At 41.1% G+C, this 24,071-nt stretch overlaps 1 protein-coding gene across 1 annotated transcript in view; it reads left to right on the top strand.

The window, feature by feature from the left end:
- The window catches only part of LOC101094201 (schwannomin-interacting protein 1), a 579,710-nt gene that overhangs the window by 357,606 nt on the left and 198,033 nt on the right, over positions 1 to 24,071 (top strand). The gene's annotated exons all lie outside the window — the stretch shown is intronic.

The following is a 24,071-nucleotide window of genomic DNA, read 5'->3' as shown; positions in this document are numbered from 1 at the left end:
TTGCACTTTTAAGACCACGTTGGCATCTGCCTCCTGGCAGACCCAACACACCACTCAATACAAAGGAGCTGGGCTTTTATACTCTGTACCCAGAGTCCTTGGTTAAGAATTGAGGAGGGCACCTGTTAGGATGAGCACTGGGTATTGCATGGAAACCAATTTGACAAGAAATTATATTTAATATAAGAAAAAAGAGTCGACAATGAAGCACGTTGGAGAAAAGGAATGGGCATACACACAAACATCTGGAAAATTACAACTCTCCATGCATATAGCAAAGCTGCTGTGGTAATCTAAGACTGAAAAAGCCACAAGTGCAAGTTTGAAGAGTGGGGTGGAGACCTGTGACACACAGAAATACTAAAAGAGACTCGAGGGAATCTGGGCAGAGCACCAGTAATGTCTGCTACATCCAGAAGGAAGCTGGGTATCTATATAGACCCAGAACACAGAAGATACCAGGGCTAGAGATTGGATGCCTTAGAGTGTGGCTGTTGGGTGAAGACTAGAAAGTAGGGTAACAGAAACTGAATATAGAGAGGGTGTTATGGAGGAGAGATAACAGCCAAGGAAAGAACCAGAAAGCAAATCAGAATTTAAGGAGCAGGAAGAGAGAAAAGAGAAGTTAGTGAAAAGGTGAAAGGCAAAGGCAGAGGGAAATGAGAAGAGGTTGTTGTGAGAGAAAGCCAAGAGAAAAGAGAAATTCAGAAATGAGGGAAAAGTGGACAATGACACACGTTCCTGAGGTCAAGCAAATTCCTAGGTGAAATGAGTTCAATGGAGAAAATAGGGAGGCCAGAGGAGGAGAGGATCAACCTGTCAGGGAGCTGAAAGTTGAATGGGAAATGAGACAGAGATCCTAAGTGCCCAGTGCTCATTTACAAAATTGTCATTGAATTGAAGGAGACAGGACTGTGGAAAAAAGGAACCATAGGTCCTTCTTGGGTTCTTTGTGATTAGAGGCACACAATGTGCTTGTGAGAATTTTCAGTGATAACAGTAAACTTCATATGAAGAAGCCCATGACAGCTCTTGGCCTATACAAAATGCTGGCCAACAGTGTCTGTCAGAACAAATGATTTTGCTAATTGTCTGTCTTCATAGCCATTGCACTTTGCTCTAGAAAGCCATTATAGCTAATGTTCTGATGCTTTTTACTACTTTTGCCCACTGGACTGGTCCAAGATAATACAATTGTTTAGCACCATTCATTTTCCTATGTCCTGTCTAGAAACTCAATTCTATGTAGTTGCTGACAGAAACAAAAACGGAAAGCCACTGAAACTAAATCAGGACTGCTTCCAATTTGGTTTCTTTGAGGAGTAGGAAAGATTTTGTAATTTTAAAGACATTCTCCATCTTCAAGGAGCTCTTCCCCCCAAAAAATAGGCTTTCTTTCCTTCAGGGTCATGAGGAAACCAATTTATCCAGAGATCTCTGCCCAGAAGTAAGCTCCTGAGGCAGGTAAAAGGCAAGCCACTTCTTCCCCTAAATCCCACCAGGCCAATGAGATGGATCTGCTTATGGCTCAGGTTTCTCAGAAAATGGCTGCCAGCCAAGCCAGTGCTGAAGGAGGAAGCTGCAAGAGCTTCCTGAAGGGAACAGGAATGGATGGTGGAGAACAAAATTGTCATATGGTTCCTGGCACACTCCCCCCTGCTCCTGGCCCCCAATTTCTCTTTCTTGAAAAACTATGAGTAAAGGGTGTTGGACTTGCCCTTGACAGGATGTTAGAATGAGGCAACTGCACACCTCCACCCAGAAGCCATGTATTCCTGCTGACCTTCGGGCAGGAAATTGCACCGAGGTTGAGAGCATGACTCTGGGGCAAAGTAGAATTGTTTAGAGCCGTATATTCATCACTCACTGTGTAATCTTCAGCAGATTCCTTACTTCTCTCTGCCTTGTTTTCCTATTTCTTAAAGAACCATTATGCCTACCTCACAAGATGGTCGTGAGTACTGAATGGGCTACTGCCAGGAACATGTTTAGCACAGTGCTAGGCCACTAACTGTTCAAGGGGAGCTAATAGGATTATTATAGAAACTGGTACAAATGGTACTTACAGAACATTGTCTCATCTTAAATCAGTTTGTCTTCTCCCTTGGGCTGGATAGTCTCTACTTACCCACAACCCCCAAATCCATTTTCTGCCCTTCTCTGTGCCCTAGGCGCTGACCTCAGTAGATAGCTTCTGCTACGCTCCTTTGCTCTCTGGCTTAGTTACACCAAGATACCGCCAACAGAACCTGCCAACAGATCAGTGAGAACAGAGTTCAGTCTGTTTTGGATTTTCTGTCACTCAGACCTGAAATTAACTCAAAATAACATATGCCACCTCCACCTTTCTGATTTCTTGGAGATGGAAGACAGACAGAGAGGGACTTGACTATCCGGGCAAGAACTCTAGAGAGACAATTCCAAGGAGAGAAGTTAGAGATTTAGATATCCACATTCACATCAGCAACCAGAAAATAGGAAGGTTTGATTCTGCCATTTTGATCCCAAGGGCATTTGCCTCCAACCCTTCATACCTGCGGATGTTTTGGCCTCTCCACACACTCAGGAGCTGCACAGTGATTCCTCAGGACTGTGATGGTTTCTTTTTATGTCTCCATTCTCTATTTCTCTCTCTCTCTCTCTCTCTCTCTCTCTCTCTCTCTCTCTCTCTCTCTCTCCACTACAAATGCACTCACAATTTTATCATGGATTAGCCAGGAGGTAAATGCAAACCACCATTCTTTTATTCAAATTTATGGTAAACAATGAATGTTGATGGTTGAAAAGTCAACACAAAATGGGCAATGCCTAAAACTGTATATTGTAAAATTTAATATTGAATAAAAATGACAACAGAACCAAATCTTCATCCCAAAATTTAGACCTGCAAAAGTAGACTCAAAAATGAATTTTGCAGAAATAACGTCCACCAAAAAAACGACAGCAAAATCAGTGCAATTTTGTATAGACAGAAAACTGATGAGTCACATCTGTTCAATTTAAATGGAAAAGAATTGAATCCAACAGAAATAAGTTCAGTAAAATAAAAATTAAAATTGGGGGCGCCTGGGTGGCTCAGTTGGTTGGGCGTCCGACTTCAGCTCAGGTCACGATCTCACAGTCTGAGTTCGAGCCCCATGTCAGGCTCTGTGTTGACAGCTCAGAGCCTGGAGCCTGCTTCGGATTCTGTGTCTCCCTCTCTCTCTGCCCCTCCCCTGCTCATGCTCTGTCTCTCTCTGTCTCAAAATTAAATAAACATTTAAAAATTTTTAAAAAAAATTAAAATTGAACAAAAGAGATATGATGTAACTACATTATAAAGAAAATTGATGAAGGGATTTGCATTGGCTCTAGTGAACTCCATTTCAGGAATAGCTTCTCAATGAAAATTCATCACTGTTGTTATAGTTCTGATTACAATATTAAATTTAAAGAGTCCTTTGAATCAAAATGACCCAAGTGGAGAGGGTCCTGCATCAGTGTTACCTAAAACAACCCTGAATATACAACCTTTAGATAGTTCTAGTTGCTGCCATATCTCCAGAAATTCTCTTTTCCCAAGACATGAGTACACTCTACTTGTTTAAAAGCATGGCTACATTTTTTTATAGAACCATGCACAAGCCCTGTAAAATCACAAGCCAGCATCTTGGAATTTGTAACTTGATTTTTTAAAATTCATATTCTCAAAGAACCATTGAGCTGGAAGGGACTTTAAGAGATCATCTGGTACAAACTATCTAGGACAGATGGTGGTCTATCCCCCCTTGATCCTCCCTGGAGCATGATAGAGATGGAGAAAAATGAATAATAAGAACTAAGCACTGTTGGCAGGGAAAAACAAAAGCTGTACATTTGAAATCAGGAAAAAGGGGAAAATTCCAAGCAGCCATTCATAATTTTACCATTTAACGATTTTACTTCTGTCTATATAATCATTTTATGACTGGCCCACAAATGTTTTCTCAGGAATAGGACAAAATATCAAAAACTATAAAGATTTGTTATAAAAGTTACATATTCACAAAATTACTTTCATTTAAAGTATTCGGTAGTGAGAAAAGGCCTAGAATGGTGTGGGTGGCAAGTATTCTAATTCACTTCTGGAACAGCTAGATTTTCACAACCTGTGGGGAAGATAAATGGGTAGTATTTAATAGGATTTAGAATGCATGCATGTTCTTTGACCCCCAAAAGCCCAATTCTAAGAAAAATAAAAGTGCTAGTGCATAGATAATGCCGTACAATACAGGGCGGGGGTGGGGGGGGGGCGCCTGGGTGGTTGAGTCAGTTAAGCATCTGACATCAGCTCAGGTCGTGATCTCTTGATTTGTGAATTCGAGCCCCCCCCCAAAGGGCTCTGTGCTGACAGCTCAGCCTGGAACCTGCTTCATATTCTGTGTCTCCCTCTTTCTCTGCCCCTCCCAGCTCATGCTGTCTGTCTGTCTGACTCTCTCTCTCTCTCAAAAATAAATAAACATTTTTTATTTTAAAAACTAAAAAAAATTACAATCCTGTTTATTGTTTACTATTTGTTATGGCAAAAAAAGTAGAAACAATTTGCATGTTCATCATAGGAAAGTAGTTGTATAAAGTATGATACATCTACAAATGGAAAGCGATGCCACCAGGCACAAGAATATGTTAGCTCTATCTTCATTGCCTAGAAAGAAGCCAATGACATTTTGTTAGGCATGTGAAAAGTTATAGGAAACATATGGTACAATCCCCTTTACATAAACCAACCAGAAAGCTAAGCATGAGAGACAGTATAGCTAAGTAATTAAGACTATCTGCATTTGAATGTTATGTCAGCCACACACTAGCTGTGTGACCTTTGACAAATTGCTTGACTTCTCTGTGCATCAGCTTACTAATCTATAAAATGGAGCTAATACTTATATCAGAGGGCTATATGGATATAGCATAAAATATGTCTAGTCCTTAAAAAAATACAAAACATATCCTAAGCACTACAAGAGTGTTATTTGCTATTCTTTTTTATTAGTATATTTAATGTTTATGTTATGTAAGCAAAGGGCAAAGTAAGGAATTGACAACCTAAATATTTAGCATCAGTTACATGAAGAGTGGAATTAGAGGGGGACACAAAGACAATTTTAAATAAATACTTCGTTTTTGTTTGAACTGCTGCAACAAGTATGTCTTACTTTGGAACTCAGATGACTGAAACTTAAAAAAAAAAAAACATGGAGAATTTTTTTTTAGTAAAGTGTATCAGGTAAATCCAGAAATATTAGCACACATTTGAATCTCTTCCGGGTATGAGTATGGACAGCAAAACTCCTGGAAGACTTTTGTCATGGAAAACGTGACCGTCCCTTCTCCCATTTGTAAGAGTGCAAGGCCCTAAGCAGTTTCACTACCGTTAACACCAACAATATGCTTGTTTGGTTACTGCCTCAACCACATTAAAATGCATTTTTGTTTCCACCAGTGCACTAAAGGTTTAACAATTTCCATTAGCACCTCTGTAAAGAGCAGTTGCAATATAAAAGGCATGTAGTATAATTATGAAAGCATTAGACCCAATTTTTCTTTTTTCTATTACTTTTTAGTAAGCAAACTTTTATTTTATTGAAAACTCTATTATAAAGTAAGTTTGAAAGCCTAAAGCATTTTATTACGAAACTACTCAAAATATTACCATAAGTAGAACAAAAGTACACATTACAATTTAACTTGAAGAGACTAGGTAAATGTGCCTTTGTGACTTCTTTATATAGTTGGCCCATATTTACATAATAAAAGCAGTTTATTCATTATTCAGGCTACCCCCTTCATTAGGTTCTGTTAGAATCCTCAAGATATTTATTGAGCATTATCAGAGGAAACATTATATTTGCATTTATTATTTTTTGCTAAAGCAGTTATTGGTGGTCTTTAACACATTTAATGTAGCGGTAGCCCTGTTAAGAATTACAGACACTTAAAAGGAAATAAGACCAACCAATCACTGCTAATTTTCAGATTTCAAAAATTAGCTTTCCCTAAGCCAGTGATAAATCTGCCAGGTAATGAGCCTGGGTGGTCCCTGGCCCAGTGGCATTTACATGCTAATGGGAGAGAAATAAGGAAGCATAAACAAGACCATTGCAACCTATGATGTGAGTGTCAGGAAGGACATACTAAGGGTTATTATGAAGGAAAGTGGTGGGGGGGCGGGGCGGGGTGTGGGGGAGGGGAGTGTGCAATGATGACCACCAGGAGATCCTTCAAAGGAAATGACATCTGAGCTAAAACCTGCAGGGCAAGAATGAAGCAGCCAAAAAAAGGATGAGCTATTGTACAAGTCATGGTAAAAACAAGGGTAGGGTGATCTTTGAAATTAACTGTTTAGGTTAGCTTCTGATAATTATTAATTCTTACGTCTATAAAAGCGATCACTGTAAGAGTCCAAGCTCAGCTCTTACTAATGAAGTCTAAAACGTACCGTTGTATATTCTCAAGAAATTATTTTTAATACTTGGTGTTGCTTTATCATTCTCAAATCAGAGAATTTTGTTCTTTGAATTGTTAATATGAATAATTAGAAAGATAGTCACATGCAAATCACATAAAGATGTCAGAGAAACTCCCCCACTCCAGCCTCTGAGTTAGGAAATTTTAAGGTTAGTAGAACATGAACCACCTTTTACTGTCTGGCACCGTGGGCCCTTCCTCTGCAACCTCCCTAGCCCTGTCTCCTATTTGTCACTTCCTACTTTCCTACTCTCTCAGATTCAGCACTCACTTTTCATTTGCCACTCACTTGACTCTGCAGACCCAATGAACTTGCTGGGTCACCTTGGATCCCAGTTTCCTCATCTGTAAAACTAGGTGGTTGGCCCAGATTACCTCTAAAGTCTCTTTCATTCCTAGCAGTTTATGGTCTATGATTCACTATCTGCAAACCTCAACTCACATGATCGGTCTTATCTCTGCCCCCTTACTCTCCAAGTGTATAGGCCTGTATGTGTCTGTGTGTCCATAGTCTGAGGATGTGGGTCTGTGGGAGGGGGGGAGGGGAATGGAAGCCTTTGCAAGGAGGAGCTGAGTGTGAGTGCCAGGGAGGTAGGAGGAGGAAGGCAAGGCCCACGTGGAGTTTGGGGTGTGGGCATGGGTGGAGTTCCAGGACACGTCGATTTTAATTACTTTCTCTTTGAAAAATAAGAAGTAACATGGGGCACATGGGTGGCTCAGTCAGTTAAGTGTCCGACTCTTGGTTTCCATTCAGGTATCTCATGGTTTGTGAGTTGAAGCCCGCACTGGGCTATGCACTGACAGTGCACGCACACACGCACACACATTCTCTCTCTCTCTCAAAATAAATAAAACTTTAAAAAAGGAAGTAACAAAATTTGAGTTACAAAAATTCCTCATAAACCATGCAAAGACAATTTGCACACAAAGTAATACATTGATTTGTCACCCATCAGTGACAATGAGCAATGCCGACCAGAAGTGATGGTACCAGCCACGTACCCATCTTATTACATCACCTCAGTTCCTGCTGCCCACTAACTGCCTCCTTTCATAAACCAGGAAGGCTGTGCTTTCACTCGCCTACAGTGTCTGTTCAGGGCAGTGCAATAGAGTAGTCAACAGGATGCATTCTGGGTTTGAATCCTGTCTCTACCATTTGTTTGCTATGTGACCTTGAGCAAATCACTTCAACTCCCTGAACCTCGGCTTCCCCATCTATAAGGTGGGAACAATAATCACTTCTACTTCATAGGTTTTATGAAGATCGAATACAAAACATCTTGCATAAAACTATTTTCATTAGTTCATTCAAGTCTCAAATACAAGGTATTGCCTCCATAGTACAGATGAAGAGATTGAAGCTCAGAGAAGTTTGTAAGCTGTCCAGTCACACAGCTTCAGAGTGTCAGGGACAGGATTCCAAGCCAGGTCTTCGGCCACCAGAGCCACCCATGTGGAGCATCCCCTCCGCAAAGCCCACGTGGCAATGTGTCCCATGTGTTTTCCTGCTTCCTTTCAGTGACATCTGAGGAAGTTTGAGTCACATGGCCTGCCCTATCGTGTTCACAGTGTGTGAGTAGGCGGGACGGGGTGGGGGAGCTCCTTCCTTGAGCCTACTGCCAGTCTTGAATGTACACACCAAATAAATGACTAGAAACATCATGGGTTTCCCCTTTATTACCACACTTGCTATTATAGGCCTACACATATTGAAAGAGCCAGAAACTTACATCAATTATGTTAGCTGAAATAGACTTTGAGATTAGGAATCACCAAAACAGAGATGCAAAGTGACCATCCTCAAACAGAGACGGTGCTAATAAACAGTGAGGGACACAGATCAGTGACTCCACGATTCCTCTAGCTGTACCTGAGAGCCCAGGTCAGCTGCCAGAGCACATTTATGGCTCTCTCTGGACTCGTGCATGGCGGTCACTGTGGTGTTCATTTACTTTGGCTTTTATCTAATTAGCCCACAGATATTATTAGGTGGTGATAATGTACTCGTACATCACGTTCTGTTTATAGGCTTGTAGTTAAGGCTGTTAGTCACGCTCCATGTGACTACAGCCAAATCTGTCACAGAGTCTAAACTGACCAATAAATCCATGTCAAGTGGAGAGAATAATTTAAGTGATAATAAAAGACAACTGGTTTAGATTTTGATTTTATTGGCAGAAGTTTCCTGCTGCCTGAATGCCATTTAACTCTTCAGGAAACAGTGCTAAGGGTCCTGAACCTTCCAGTCATAAGTGTAAAAGTGGGGATTAAAAGAGATATTAGCCTCCTGAAGACAAGAGAATTGTGAGATCTGATTTTAAATTAATAAGTGCCATCAGTGGGGAGAAGCAACTGAAAGGATTTGAGGGGCACCTGGAGGTACATTGTGTGGCTGCAGTTACTATGGTGATGGGTTTGTTCTCCAGAAGACAGAAGCTGGAACCCAGGACGGATGTGTGGAATCAGGATGTCACTGTCTGCATGAAGCCCTTCACCCTGACCTGCGGCTATGAAGCTTCCAGGGTCCCATCAAAGGCCGTTTTGCTTCCAGCATTGTCTTGGCAGAACCAGCAACTTGTGGGCTAATGCTCTTAAAGATGTTCCAAGTATGGTGTCTGGCCCACTCCCTCCCACAGTTAGTTACCTGGAAAGAGCAGCAAAGCGCCTGTCCACGTGTGTGAAAACAATGAACAGGAGCCCCAATGTCTTAATGGGAAGTGTGTGAACTGTTTCATAAAACTCTGCAGTTCCTGATACTGATATTCTTTCTGACTCAGGAAAACAAATGAACAAACCAAAACATGCTATCTGGCTGATTCACAGTCCCCCTTCCATGACTGTAATGTCCAGATGACAGTATTGTGGAGTTAGTCCTAATCAGAGCCTTGAGGATCAGGAGTTAGATTCTCAAGTCAATGAGAAAGGTGGAAAATGGCAAACATTAAAAATAACTGTTGAAAATCCTTTAAACTGCAAATCACTTACAATGCACCCAGTTTTATAGATTCCGTTTCACATATTTTTTTTCTTTTTTTTATTGAGAAATAATTGATCTATATAACATTATATTAGTCATCGGTGTACAACGTAACAATTCAATATTTGTATACGTTGTGGAATGATCACCACAATAAGTTTAGTTACCATCCATCACCACACATAATTACAAATTTTTCTTCTTTTTTTTTCTTGTGATGAGGACTTTTAAGATCTACTCTCCCAGGAACTTGCAAGTATGCAACACAGTTTTATTAACTATATTTACCATGCTGTACATTACATCCCCATGATTTATTTATTGTTCAGGTATTTTTATGCTTATTAAACTTTGAGAATGCTTGAGACAGATTAAAGGAAGGAATGATGCCCTGTCTTCAGTTGATTTCAGGACACCCCCCTCCTAATGGTACTGCTGGCTTCTTCCCACTTCCCAATTTTTATGGATTGGACTGCCACGGTTAAGCCCTGAGCCTCCGTTCTTATAAATCCACATTCACTTCCTCGGAGATCGAATCCAGTCTCACAACTTTAAACTTACCCACTTGCTGACTACTTCCAGATGGGCATCTTCAATGTCCCTGGACATCCCACCCAAACTCAGATCCATGTGTCCCACTAACTGCTTACTATCAACACCTCATTTGGATGTTGACCTGGCATATCAAGAAAACTGAATTGCTAATCTTTCCCTACAGACTTGCTCTTCCTATGGACTCCTCTGTCTCACTAAATAATTCCATTTCAGTCACGTGAGCCCAATAACTTGTCGTTCCTAATTAGCATTTCCTACTATCTCAGGCCTTTGGGCTTGGTTTAGCTCCTTATGTGGTGGTGATCTAATGGATCAGATCTATGTCCATGAGGATCCACGAAGACAGAGACCGGGTCTGACCTGCTCTCTGTACTGTGCCGCAAAAGGCCCGGCTCAGAACAGACACACAAGAAGCTCATCAGAGAAGGGAGGTTGCTGGAGAATGAGTAACAGGTCCTTGGGATGACACTGGAACTGGACCCTCAGCATATCAAAATGGTTCATCTTTTCTTTTGCTGGTTATGAGACTGTAGCAAGCAGATGAGGTATTTACCCACGTGGCACAGCCCCAAGCACTGTCGAGCCACAAGCCTTCATTTCAAAGTGCCGCCGTGTGCCCGCTAGGATTGTTCACAACAGCCCCGTCGGGTACAACTTCCAGTGCCTACCTCATCGAACATTCAGTACTTGTAAAATTGTGCTAAGAAGGCTGAATATACTGAACGAAAAATCTAAAAGATAATATCCTTGTTAACGAAGACATTAGCCTTTTTGTAGTTCTTCATAATTTTAAAAAATCTCAAAAAGCTAGATGAAGGAGAGTCATGACATATTAATGATTTCAAATGTGTGCTGGAACTGGCAGAACAGAAAGTGGCATGAATAATTCAAATAAGACACCAGTGTTTTTTTTTTTTCCTTCTTGCAAAAGGTTGAAGCATGAAAACCAGGGAAGGGGGGCTTCCTTCTGGAAAGACAGAATCATACATTGTGTTGTCTGGCAATCTCCTTGCATTTGGCAGTTTAACGCAAGTTCAGGCAACCTAGGACACCATCTAGTCATTTGGAAGGGATTATATTGAAATCTTCTGACACCACATTTAGTTCCTTCTGACTCTGGCAGCTGCTGGGGAGAGTTAAGACTGAATGTTTGATGCCCAGTGAATTAGTCTATTTTCGAACTCAAATCTCCAAATCCTAAAGGAATGGTCACCGAGAAGAAAGGAAAGCAGGAAGCAGCACTGGGGGCAATTGGTTAGTGCAGTCTGTGCTTATCTCTACCACGCCAGGGGCGATGGAGATCGGATATGAAATGGCCTGAAAGGAAGCTCGGAGTCCGGTTGATGACTGTGAGTAGGCCGGGAGTAAAAGCCGACACGGCTACCTCTTTGCTTTAATACCTTTTCTCCGTTGTCTTTTTACCTTAAACCACTTTTGAAAACATAGCTATAGTGCGCTGAAGAAGAGCAAAGTCTGTTTCAGCTGTGCATAGATTCTTATGACTGGATATGTCTGAGTGACATTGAATTTCTGCTAGATCTATATGATATATATTCCATACACACACACACACACACACACACATCTACACATACATATAGTGTGTACATGCACACATAAAATGAATGTATTTTAACAGTGCAGGAAAAAAATACCTTAAAAGAAAATTGCTGTGAGTGTGCTCAAGGCTGAAATTAATGAAGAATAAGGATTTAAGAGATTAGACTAAGACTCAACCTCAGGAAGACCATGAATTTAAGGTTTTCTTTCAGAGTTTCAGTAGAGAAGATAAATCAATAGGTACTTGAATCAATCCATAAATTATCTGCTGCAGGTTGTCTTTTAGACATTGGCCCAGAGAGATTAAAACAAAAGGAAAATTAGAGAAATCAGCCCACAGGATCAGGCAGCAGTCTGCAGCCTAGGAAAGGATAATCCATCCACCCATCCACCCACCTATCTGTCCATATACTGAGTGTATTCTAATGTCAGGCACTGTGCAAGATACTGTGGATTTATAATAAAACTCAGAACTTCTCACTTCCCTGAGCTCTCATCCCAGTTGGGAGCAGAAGCAAGCAAGCACAGAATTTGGTTGCCATTCACTGAGCTGTGACGAGGCAGGAGTAGAGGGCTCTAGGTATACAGAGAGTGGACAACCATTATTCACTAAAAAGCCATCCGAGATTTCAGACTTTCAAGAGTCAGAATGCAGCTCTTTTCTGTAAGGATTAAACTACATAAAAGCTGAATTTGCTAGTTTAGTTCCTTATTTACACTACATAACTTATATAATACTTTCTACATGTTTTAGAGGCACTTCCCAGTAAGTATCTCTCCACATATTAAGAACTGAAATAAATACCTAATTTTCAAGCTCATGCCCAGCTATGTACAAATTATAGGAATATAAATGGATTCTAAAGATGATCCATAAGCACCTTATGTTTTGCTGAAAAAATGACTATGCTCATAATCAAATAGTATTTGCAGACTTTTAAATTAAGCACCTATTATGTGCCAAGCCTTGTGCTAAGAAGTTTCACATACCTATACAGCAAAAATCCTGTAAGAAAACATTGTTATTCCTGTTATACAAAAAAAAAAAATTATACACACATACCTATATACTTTTAGGAAGACTAAGACTTGAGCTCTGAGCTTCTAGTTTCAAGTTGTTATTATTATTATTATTGTTATTATTATTATTATTACTACTACTACTACTCTTATTATCATCTTACCATCATCATATATATGATAATGTGTATTACAGATACATACTTTAGTCGCTAAGACCTTGCAACATAAGAATAAATATGGCAAGTATTGTTAGTCTAAGAAGACATGAAAGAGTACTTAATTCAGGGTGACCTACAAGTGAAATGTGTCTTGTTAGCCAGCATAGTATTTTGTTTAGTTTAATTTGAACTTGAATGTTTCTCTTTGGTGTGTGTGTAGGGGACGCAGGAGCAGGGTGGTGAGGCAAGATGGCTGCAGGTTTCCAGGGCACCCACTCACAGCCTGGTCCTAAAGGCTTGGAGTTAATGTTCCCTGAATCCTGGTACAAGCCCTTCCTTTTATGAGTGAAGAAAAAATGCCCAAGAAAGTTAATTCCCTTCCCAAAGTCACAGCATTCAATGGTTCAATGGCCCTTGTTGGAGGACTTTGACATGTAGATATGGAGATAACCTAAGTCACATGAACCACATGCAGGCACCGCGACCAGGCAGCCCTATTGGGCTCTGACCCGGCAGGCATCAGAATCGTCTGAGCAGCTTTTGTTTATTTGTTTTCTGATTAAAAAAAACAAGAGGTCACTCTGCTTTTCACTGGGGAAAAAAAGTAATAATGCACTTGTTTTAAAAGAATCAAACCATTCAAAAGGGTATAATCAAAATCCTAGTCTTCTATCCTCTAGGCCAAAGCTGTTAATAATTGCTTTGTATCCCTCTGAAAATTTCGAACACATAAAAAAGTAAAAATACATTTTTATGTCTTCTCCACTTCTTTGAAAAGAAATGATGCCCACAATGTTTTTATTCTTTCACTTACTGCATCTGGTGAATAATTACAAGGTTCTATGGCTGTACACATGGATCTACCTTACTCTTCTAAAGACTGCATAGTACTTCACTTATTGGAAATTCCATAATTAACCAATCCCCTATTGACAGATATTTAGGTTATTTCTAATATTTCATTGTTATAAATATATTTGTAATAGGGGCTCCTGGGTGGCTCAGTCGGTTGGGCGGCCGACTTCAGCTCAGGTCATGATCTCGCGGTCCGTGAGTTCGAGCCCCGCGTCGGGCTCTGTGCTGACAGCTCAGAGCCTGGAGCCTGTTTCAGATTCTGTGTCTCCCTCTCTCTGACCCTCCCCCATTCATGCTCTGTCTCTCTCTATCTCAAAAATAAAATAAACGTTAAAAAAATTTTTTAATAAAAAAATATATATTTGTAATATATCTTTGCCTATGTATGTAAATATATTGGTAGGATAATATCTTAGAATTTCTGAGTCAAAGGAAATAGAACTTTTAAAAATATTCTGATGGAGATTTCTAAATTGCCTCACATCAGTGTGCTGACAGTAGTCTGTACCAGCTCACAAAAGCCAATTGTTAAATATGCAAGCATCTTGTGAGCCAGTTAAGCTTATGACTTGAAATCAGTGATGGTGGGGGCATTTATATCATGAAAATCTGGGCATTTATTTATTCATTCATTTATGGCAAACCAGTTTACCAGCACACCACTTCCTAGAAAGATAATTAACACTCACTTGGGGAGAGGGGTTTTTCAAGGGTGAGGCCCAATCCCAGACCTACAGAATCAGAGCATCTATTGATGGGAACAGAGAATCTGGACTTGTAGAGACTCTCTGGTGGGGGTTCAGTGTAGGCCACCTGGAAACAATGGTGAGGGAAACCTAGTGGTGCTCAGAGAAGGGGAGGGTAGTCAGAAGAAGCTTTCTGGAAAAGATACTAAACTGGAACTTGAGGACTGTTTAGGAGTTGGAACACAATGGATTCTAAAGATGATCCAGGTGTGGGAGGTGTTTTCTTCAAATATATGAAAAATAGACTTGCTGGAAACAGAGGTCACACATGGTGGGGGGTTTCTCTCACTCAGCTATTCCCACAGCCATCTGTCTTCTACTTTTTGTTAGGGCTCCCCTCAGAACTCTCCCCGCTAGTCCTACCAACTCACACACTCACATACACACCCCAAGGATGACACAAGCTTTTACCTCTCTCCCCACCTTCAAAATCCTACCTCAGATCTGATTAAGTTTAAGTAAATGACCTCAAGGGCATTAATATAGACTCACACCAAGGGGGCCATGTCTCTGGGTTAGGTCCTGAGCTGCACATCTCCCTAGAGACCTAGAAGTCTTGGAGGTCAGATAGGGTTTTTCTGACCAAGAATATCACAATGACAAAAAAAAACACCTCACTCTCCATCCCCATCTTCTAACAGATCTCAGGGGGGTCTCATCTGAGAGGCTGTTATAACCTTTCTACCCACCACACCCATCCCCCACAACACTGCTCTGATGTTGTTTTAGCTAGGGGTGGAAAGGAGACCAGCTGATACTAGGTGTAGATTAAAGCAACACAATTCAATGAAAAATGAAAATTCCATTGTCTAGGTCATTCTACTATTTTTCTTTTTATTAGATGACCATGTAGTTACACAGATTCAGCTAACCAAAGAAGCAGTTTGGAATGGTCGTATGGCACATAGATTCTAGAGATGGACTGAGCTCATATCTCAGCTCTGCCATTTATTAGCTGCTTGACTTCAGGTGTGTTGCTTAACTTTCGTGTACCTCAATTTCCTCATGTGTAAAATGGGAATAATAATATGTACAATAACAATATGTAATATCTCAAGGTTGTTTTGTAAGGCTTAAATAAGGTAATATATGTATAGTATATTATACACACATATCTATCACTTAGAGCATTAATTACTTACTGTATTAATTAATTACTTCTGTATGCTATAGCTATTTTGATTATTTGGACAAAGTCTTTCAAATATCAATTCTCCACCTCAGATCATTTCTCTCTAGATGGACAAATCCTGGGACAGGAAAATTAAAGCTAGTTTCATTGCAACAGGAGGAATATATACTATATGATAGATGAGAGAGAGAGAGAATAGATAGAATGCTTTAATCATATTTTTCCAGCAGTCCCTTGCTCACAAAAAAACACATCAAAATTATTCACTTCAACAAGCTACAGTGGGATATAAGGTGCAAAAATAATTGCTTCAGACCTCAATTCTGACAGACCTTGTAAGAGTTTCCCTTACTTTTAAAATCACTAACTCGGTGTGAAAAAAAAAAACAAAGTTTAAATTGGGCAGAGTCTCCTATTCCATCATTTGAGCTTTATTTGCTTTTCTGTTTTTACTTGGCCCATGTGAAGGGATTTAATAGAAGCAATGGGAGCCAAAAAGGGTGATAAGGCATAACTGACCAGGAAAACTTGCACAGAAACTGCAGGAGAAAGGGCATTTCATTCATCTCTTTCCTGATCAGCACTGTGCCCTTTCCCCAGAGGCAAAGTCACCAGGAGAGAAATGAGTCTCTGGCTGAGTGTGGGTGGAGAGTGGAGAGACCTAGAATCTGTTTTATATTTACTTATACTGATATGCACTGACTCAATGTCACATCTGTGGTTCCATCGTTAATAATATAGCAGTTACATTTCCTTATTTGTTTCTTACAAATTAGGGTATTTTTAAGGCTTATAATGACATAATATAAAAAATGTACTAAACCATCCCAAGTGTTGAAAAAAAAGTGGAGCCATAGTTTATTTTTGTATTTATGTTAGTGTAGGAGGTAAAATCCCATTTAATGAAAAGCTACATGTTGTAGAAGTGTATATATTAACATTAACAAATTCAGTGCAAGTTCCCTAATTTACATTTACTGGAGGAAACCTAATGCCAATGAGTGAAAATTGAATTACAGCCTCTTGTCAAAGAAGTGTGTTTTGTGACAGGGGAAGGTGTTGCAGGCAAAAGGAAAGGTGTTCAGAGACCTATAGACTAGAAGGAGCACTGTGTATTTATTAGAGGAACATAAGATAGGTGGGTGGGGGAGAGTGGACAAACTGCGAGAAGCAAAAATAAGGCTTGGGATAGTTAATTTTATGTGTCAACTTCATTGGCCGAAGGGATGCCCACATAGCTGGCAAAACATTATTTTTGGGTGTGTCTGAGGGTATTTGTGGAGGAGATGAGCATTTGATTCAAGAGACTGAGTAAAGAGATTGCCCTCACCAATGTGGGTGGGCGTCACCCTCTAGTTCACAGAAGGGCTGACTAGAACAAAAAGGCGGAGGAAGGACGGACAAATCCCTCTGGTTTGAGTGCAAATGTTCATCTTCTCCTGCCTTGGGAAATAGAACTTCTGGTTCTCGGGCCTTCAGACTCTAGGACTTACACCAGCAGCCTTCCCTGTCTATCCCCAGCCCTGCTCTGAATCATGTCACCAGCTTTTTTGGTTCTACAGCTTGTAGACGGCAGGTTGTGGGACTTCTTGGCCTCTATAACCATGTGAGCCAATTCCTATAATAAATTCCCTCTTATATTGAGTAGTCCTTCCCACCTTAATGCGATTCCACTTTCCCCAGCTTCAGTTACCAGCAGTCAACCAAGGTCCAGAAGCGGATGATCCTCCTTCTGCTGTATATCGTCAGAAAGTCAGTAGTAGCCTGGCACTGTGTGACAATGCCTGTCATTCGCCTGACTTCATCTCATCAGTAGGCATTTCATCATCTCACATCATTATCATAAGAAGGGCAGATACAGTACAATGAGATGTTTGGGGGGAGGAGGACATTCACATAACTTTTATTACAGTATATTTTTATTCTTGTTCTATTTTTGGTATTAGTTGTTGTTAATCTCTTACTGTGCCAAATTTATAAATTAAACTTTATCACAGGTATGTATGTACAGCTGACCCTTGAACAACTCAGTTTTGAAATGTGCAGGTCCACGGCTTTTTTGTACATGGGTTTTGTTTGATAAGTACAGTATAGTACTGTAAATGTATTTTTTCTTTATCATGATTTCCTTAATAACATTTTCTTTCCTCTAGCCTATTTTATTGCAAGAATATAGTATATATTGAATCATTATATTGTGTACCTAAAACTAATATAACACTGTTAGTTATACTTGAGTTTAAAATAATAAATAAATTGATTTTTTTAAAGAATATGGTATATAATACATATACAAAATATGTGTTAATCACCTGTTTATGTTATCACATCTCATCAACAGTCAGCTATTAGTAGTTAAACTTTTGGTGATTCTAAAGTTATATGTGTATTTTTAACTGCACAGAGTGTCACTTCCCCTACCTCTGCATTGTTCAAGGGTCAACTGTCTAGGAAAAAACATAGTATATACGTGATTTGCTGCTGTCTGTAGCTGCAGGCGTCCACCGGGGGTCTTGGAACACATCCCCCACAGATTTATATCCTGTTGGCTCTGTTGCTCTGGAAAACTCTAATACAATACAGAGGGCAGCTGAATGTGCATCGTGAGCAACTGGGTGTACAAGTGGTCCTCAAAGTGTGGCTAGTATCATCAGCATCCCCTAGGAACTTGTTAAAAATGCACGTTCTCTGCCCCATCTCAGATCTTCTGAATCAAAACCTTGGGGTAGGAATCAGCAGTCTGTGTTTTAACAGACCATCCAGGTGATTCTAGCACTTTGATTCTAATGGTTTGAGAACCAGGAGTATAGATTATACTGAAAGGTTTAGCCCACACATTGCAATCGGCTGGGAAGCTTTAAATACAATATCTGATCCCCACCCCAAACTAAATCTGGGAGTCAGGTTCTGGCATTGGTATTTTCTGAAAGCTTGCCGGGCAATTCTAACATGGAGCCAGGGTTGAGAATCACTGCCTCAAACTAACATTTTGTAATCTGTAACATGATAATCCTAGGGAAAGTTTTGCTCTCAGAGAAAATTCATTGATAAACATCTCTCTTCTACTTTAAGCCTTAGTAACTTTGATCTGTAATTAACATCATGCATTTTCTAAAGGCCAGTACTAAATTGTCCATGCCCTTGGCAAGCATGTTTCTTTCCATGACTCTTAGTAACAGAAAGTCCTTTTAGCATAGATAGCATGAGGAAAACTTCAGTTTAGCGCAGACTGTATTATCAACTGAACAGTCAGAGAAATGGATCCAAAGTAACCAGATTTTTAAAAATTGAGTTTACAAAATGGTTATTTACGGGGGAGGGCTATGAGAATGGGAAGAGGGGGAAGTGGTAGGGAAAGGAGGAACACAAATAAGTATCTATTAAGAAAGCTAAACTTTCATACTTTGCCTTATGAACTAATAGTCATGGTCTCTTTGATCTAACAGCTACTTCTTTTAAATTTCAGATATCACCTTCACTTCTTATAAATCCTTGGACGCTTCTTTGATAATGAAAACTCCCTTGAATTGAGCAGTTACAGTGCCATCAGACCTTGGTGGGGGACAGCATAGGTTCTAAAGATAGTATATAAATTGAAAATCAGATAGTCACAAATACCTTTGAACATCCTTTAATTACTGAGATACAAGAGGCACATAAGAAACAAGTCCCTATGAGATCAGCTGGTCACATCTCCAACCCCACGTTCCTCTGAGCTCAGGGAGGGGGGTGGCATTTCTCTCTGTGTCACCCATGGACCAGATGCTTGCTCAGAAGTGCCCCCTGCGCTTTGTGTTGGTGTTTTACATGCGTTATCTTTTTAAATCTCCATCACAATCCCATGATGCAGCTACTATCATTAATATGTTGTTATTATCCCTATTTTCCTATTTTACAAATAAACTGAGATTTGGAGCCCAGCCTACGTAATGGAGCCCAGGTTAGGTTACAGTGTGTACAACCATAGGACTCAGATCCATGGTTTCTCCATAACAGAACCAATTTTAAAATTATTTTTCTTTAGTGCAGTCTTTTTACCCTCATCTCGTTTCCAGTAACAACAAACCTTTTCTGAGCAATTAATTATGATCCCAGCAAGATTGTTGAGCCAGTGCTATGGGATCGAGGCAGAACTCGGTCCCTGCCCTCCCACACTTTTCCAGGAGCAGCTCTCAGAAGAGCCTGTGTTCCCATTTTGTATTAGCCAAATATATATAATTATATCTCAATAAAGCTAAAAACTGGAAAAAAAAATAAAAATAAGCCAGACATTGGACACCCTTATAAAATCCTCTCCAACCCCTTCTTGGTGGTCTCCAGAGAAGGGAGCCCAGGATGAAAGGGCTGACGGGTCACATATACAAGCATCCCAATGTGAGGCTTTGGAGGAAGAAGCAGGGGATAATGCCAATAGTTTAAAAAGTTATCACATCCCTTCTCAGCATCCCCAGGCTCAACTGGAACCTTCTTTCCTTTCTGGTGAGAAAACAGACTCTGTGAAGGGGCAGACATTTCCAATTAATGCCCAAAATAAAGCCAGAAGAAACTCGAAAGAGTTTCTGAGATGATTGATTGCCTACTCAGTTTAGCATCTCCCAGGGCCCATTCTCCTCCTCCCCCTGCCTCCCAGCCTCCGTGCTACTGTGCAAAGGGAGCAAACAGGGGCTCTCCTCATTGCCCACATTTCCTAAGACTTTAATCTAGAGGGAAGAAGAACTTTGCCTGGAAGAGAAACAGAAGCAATGAAATACCTCCCTGTTCCACAGACATTTCCTCTTCAAACAACTCGAGTCCCAGTCAGCAGTTAATTGATGAAAAGCAAAGAATTGTATGAGCCCAATTAAACTCTTTGAGCTGCTGCACACAGATGTGCAGGTTGCACACTGAGCAACTCCACACATTGCAATGTGAATGACATCCCCTGGAGTTGCGTAGTACATAATCTGCACAGCCATATGTGGCAGCCTTGCCAACTGTCCCTGAGGCTATCCCAAGCCTGTTTGATGTAGTATCAAGCTTGCAGGCATGGAAGCCAGCTGGCCAGGTTCAGATCCCACCGAATTTGGGCCAGCCACAGAATCTTTTGTTTCTTTGTCTGTAAAATGGGGATGAAATGTTGCCCGCCCACGATCAGGCTGTGAGCATACGTGGAATAGTGGTGATGGTGTGCTTCGTATAGCATCTGGTTCACAGTAAGCCTTCAAGAAATATTAGTTCCAGTTACTGAACCCCAGGTGGGGAGCTGAAGCTTGTGGCTAGGATCAAATTCTGCAGTTACACACTGAAATGTCCAAAGAAGCATGCATTAGGAGACAGGGCAGGGAAGCCAGGGTGAGGAGCCTTCTGTAGAAATCCTGAGAAATGGCCAGTCTGCGCTCTTGACCCTTTGTAAGGATCAGGTTCCACCCCCTCAGGCAAGACTTTGCTTTCTTTTAAGTATTTATTTATTTTGAGAGAGAGAGAGAGAGAGAGAGCAGGGGAGGGGCAGGGGGAGGGGGAGAGAGAGAAAATCCCAAGCAAGCTCCACGCTGTCAGCGCAGAGCCCAACATGGGGCTCAATCTCACGAACTGTGAGATCATGACCTGATCTGAAATCAAGAGTCAGATGTTTAACCAACTGAGCCACCCAGGTGCCCTGCTTTTTTTTTTTTAAAGCATTACTCTCTGCAACCAGTGGGGAGACCTTGTAAAGTAATAGCTATTAGGTTGACAGTAGTTTTACTGCAAATGCAAAAGGGACCTGTGTACATGGTAGCCTCTTGATTCACCCCTACATGGATGACCAGGACATCCAGTGTTCTGGCCAGGCTGGAGCTTCGGGCCGCAGACCGGCGTGTGTATGTGTGGTGGGTGGAAGGGTGAGGGATGAGCTGGCGTAGGTAGTGAGCATGGGGCACAGGGACCAAAGTACTAGTCGTTTGTTGGTTAGCTCCTGGAAGGAAGGAACATTTGAAATGTTGAGTCTCAGAAGCAGGCACAAAACCACAATGACCTCCAGAAGGAAGGGATAGTGGAGTCTGGCTTGAGGAAGAGGAGAGCTGGGAAAATAGAGGCTGGAGGACTCCCTTAAGGCAGTGCTTTTCCAGCTTTTCAAACCATGACCCATGGTGAGAAATCTATTTTACATCACATCCCAGTATACACATATACACATATAACTAAACGTAACTTTCACAAGATGGTGCTTACTCATGACGTATGCTGCACTCTGATATCATTCCCATTCTACTTTATTTTCCAATGCTGTTTTATACGTTTCAAAGACACTGTTTTAATGGAAAATACGGCCCTTTTGTGGGAGGCGGGGGTACCTTGGGTCCAAGATAGTGAGAGAGAAGGTTTATTTGAATAGATACTTAGTAATGGCAAAGGGCTTCAGGCTACAATGTGGCAGCAAATGTTGGGCTGTAGGCAATTAAATCAATGAGACCCCTTTAGACTAAATCTTTTTTGCATCCTGCATGCCTGGCACAAAGTTGGCATTCCAAAAAAACTTATCTTAATGAAACTTGACCTGTCTTAACTAAACTGAAATTGGCTTCCTCAAGTATATTCTAGTGGCCTCAATGGAACTTTCAGCAGTTGGAGGAGTGAATGGATGGAGTGTCCCATTATCATCCTGTCTGTTCTCACCTGGGCCTGCCCAAGGACCTTGATGACAGAGATGTCAAGTTTGCGTGTGCTGGTATGGCCTGGAGTACTGGGCTTCTCTAAAATACTGTCTTTGGGATGTTCAGAACCCGGCAGTTCCCATCAGCTGGAAAGGGCTAAGTAGCTATTTAAAATAGTTCAGGTGACTAAATGAATTTTCTAGAAACTCTTTCCTTAGACTCCTTCTCTCTTCTCTCTGCAGAAGAGAACTTCTTTCTTCCTTTTCCTCCCTTCGTCTCATTAGACTTTTTCAATAAAAAACCATGCTTTTTTTTTTTTTTTTTTACAAGCAAGCGCGAGTGCTCTGGCTGTTCCAGAATACTAATGCTTCCCTAAGAGAAAAACATGTTCATGAGACAGCAGGGTCTACCCTGGCATTTGCAGTTTCCATCCCAAGCAATGCAGTCCTGCTTCTTCCCTCAGCCCTTTCCACAGTGCTCCCAGAGGACCTGAGCTTCCATCCTGGGTTTCCCCCTTTGGGAGAAGAGGCTGACCCAACCAGAGTTCTCCCTGAAGGAAGGGCTGCAGTGGGGTCCCGGGAGGGCAAGCTGTGCCTGAACTCCAGCTCCTGGCATTTCCTTTCTTCTTCAAGAGAAGTAGGATAATGATAAATATCTTGCAGTGATGTCGTAATGCTAAGAAGCAACATATATAAAATGAAGGGGAGCATGAGCCTGATGGAGATGTTCAGAGTTGTAGTAGTAGAAGTAGCAGTAGTTTTGTTGTTGTGAACATTATCAGAGTTATAGTGCGTTTGTTCTTAGATGGACCCAAAGGAAGGTAGGGTCATTTTGATTGCAACCAAAAAGGAGCTGGGACTCATCACTGTCATCACTCTCGTTAAGTGTTTATGAGTTGGCCTTCGGCTCACAGCATTTATTAAGAGTATTAGAGCCAGTGTCCATCCAATAGGAAAGTCTTTAAGATGGATAACATGGGTGTGAAGTGATAGCACTCTGTGTAATGATGGGAAGTGAGGAGATCACAGGAATAGGAACAGGGCAACTGGCCTTAGTGGTGACAGATTTTAGGCACAGATCTTCTCTGTTCTACTAGATTAAGAGCCCTCTCACCCCATTCAGGTCAGAGGCTCAGTTTCATTTGTCTTCAAATTCTTCCTACCCCCTCACCGTGCTCAGCTCCATACACACAACAGGAACTTTACAAAGTTTAGTCAGATGGGTAATTACAAGTATTATTAGTCCACCCTACAACACTGCATCAGATGCCCAGGTTGTTTTAGCACATTCTTGATGATGGAGGGTAAAGAGCAACCCTGAGGCCCTTTTCAGAGTTAACTCACTGTGTTTTGTCCTCGAGCTGTGGGAGGAAGCAGTGGGTGAATCTTTTCAAGTCAGTGTTGGCAAGAGGCATATGGGAGGAAGGTGGTGCCTGAGCTTGTCATAAGTGAACCTGTGAATCAGTGTCTATTGCAGGCGACTAACTCTTTGCTTAGGGGCTCTCTAGGGAAGACAGATATATCAGACCACAAATTCTGGACAGCCAAAGAAGCATTCACCTTGAGGGAGGATGTCAACCAAAACTCATAAGAAAATGATCTGACATAGGGAAAGCTTGTATCTGGAAAAAGGACTCAATGCTCCACTTGTGGGCAAAATCTTGGTTGTGCATCTATTTGCATTTCTATGGATTAGAACATTCCAGGTAGGGGCACCTAGGTGGCTCAGTTGGTTGAGCATCAGAGTCTTGATTTCTGCTCAGGTCATGACCTTGGGATTCGTGAGATCGAGCCCCGGGCCAGGCAGGCTCTGTGCTGACAGCGTGGAGCCTGCTTGGGATTCTCTCTCTACTCTCTCTGCCCCTCCCCCCCTCGTGCTCCCTCTCTTTCTCTCTCAAAATAATAAACAAACTTAAATAAAAACATTCTAGCTATTAAAATCTTTAGGTCTGCTTAATAAACCCATGAC

Source organism: Felis catus, chromosome C2 (assembly GCF_018350175.1).
Source record: "Felis catus isolate Fca126 chromosome C2, F.catus_Fca126_mat1.0, whole genome shotgun sequence".
Taxonomy (NCBI): Eukaryota; Metazoa; Chordata; class Mammalia; order Carnivora; family Felidae; genus Felis; species Felis catus.
The sequence above is the reverse complement of the archived record's forward strand: the minus strand, read 5'-3'. Positions and strand labels throughout refer to the sequence as shown.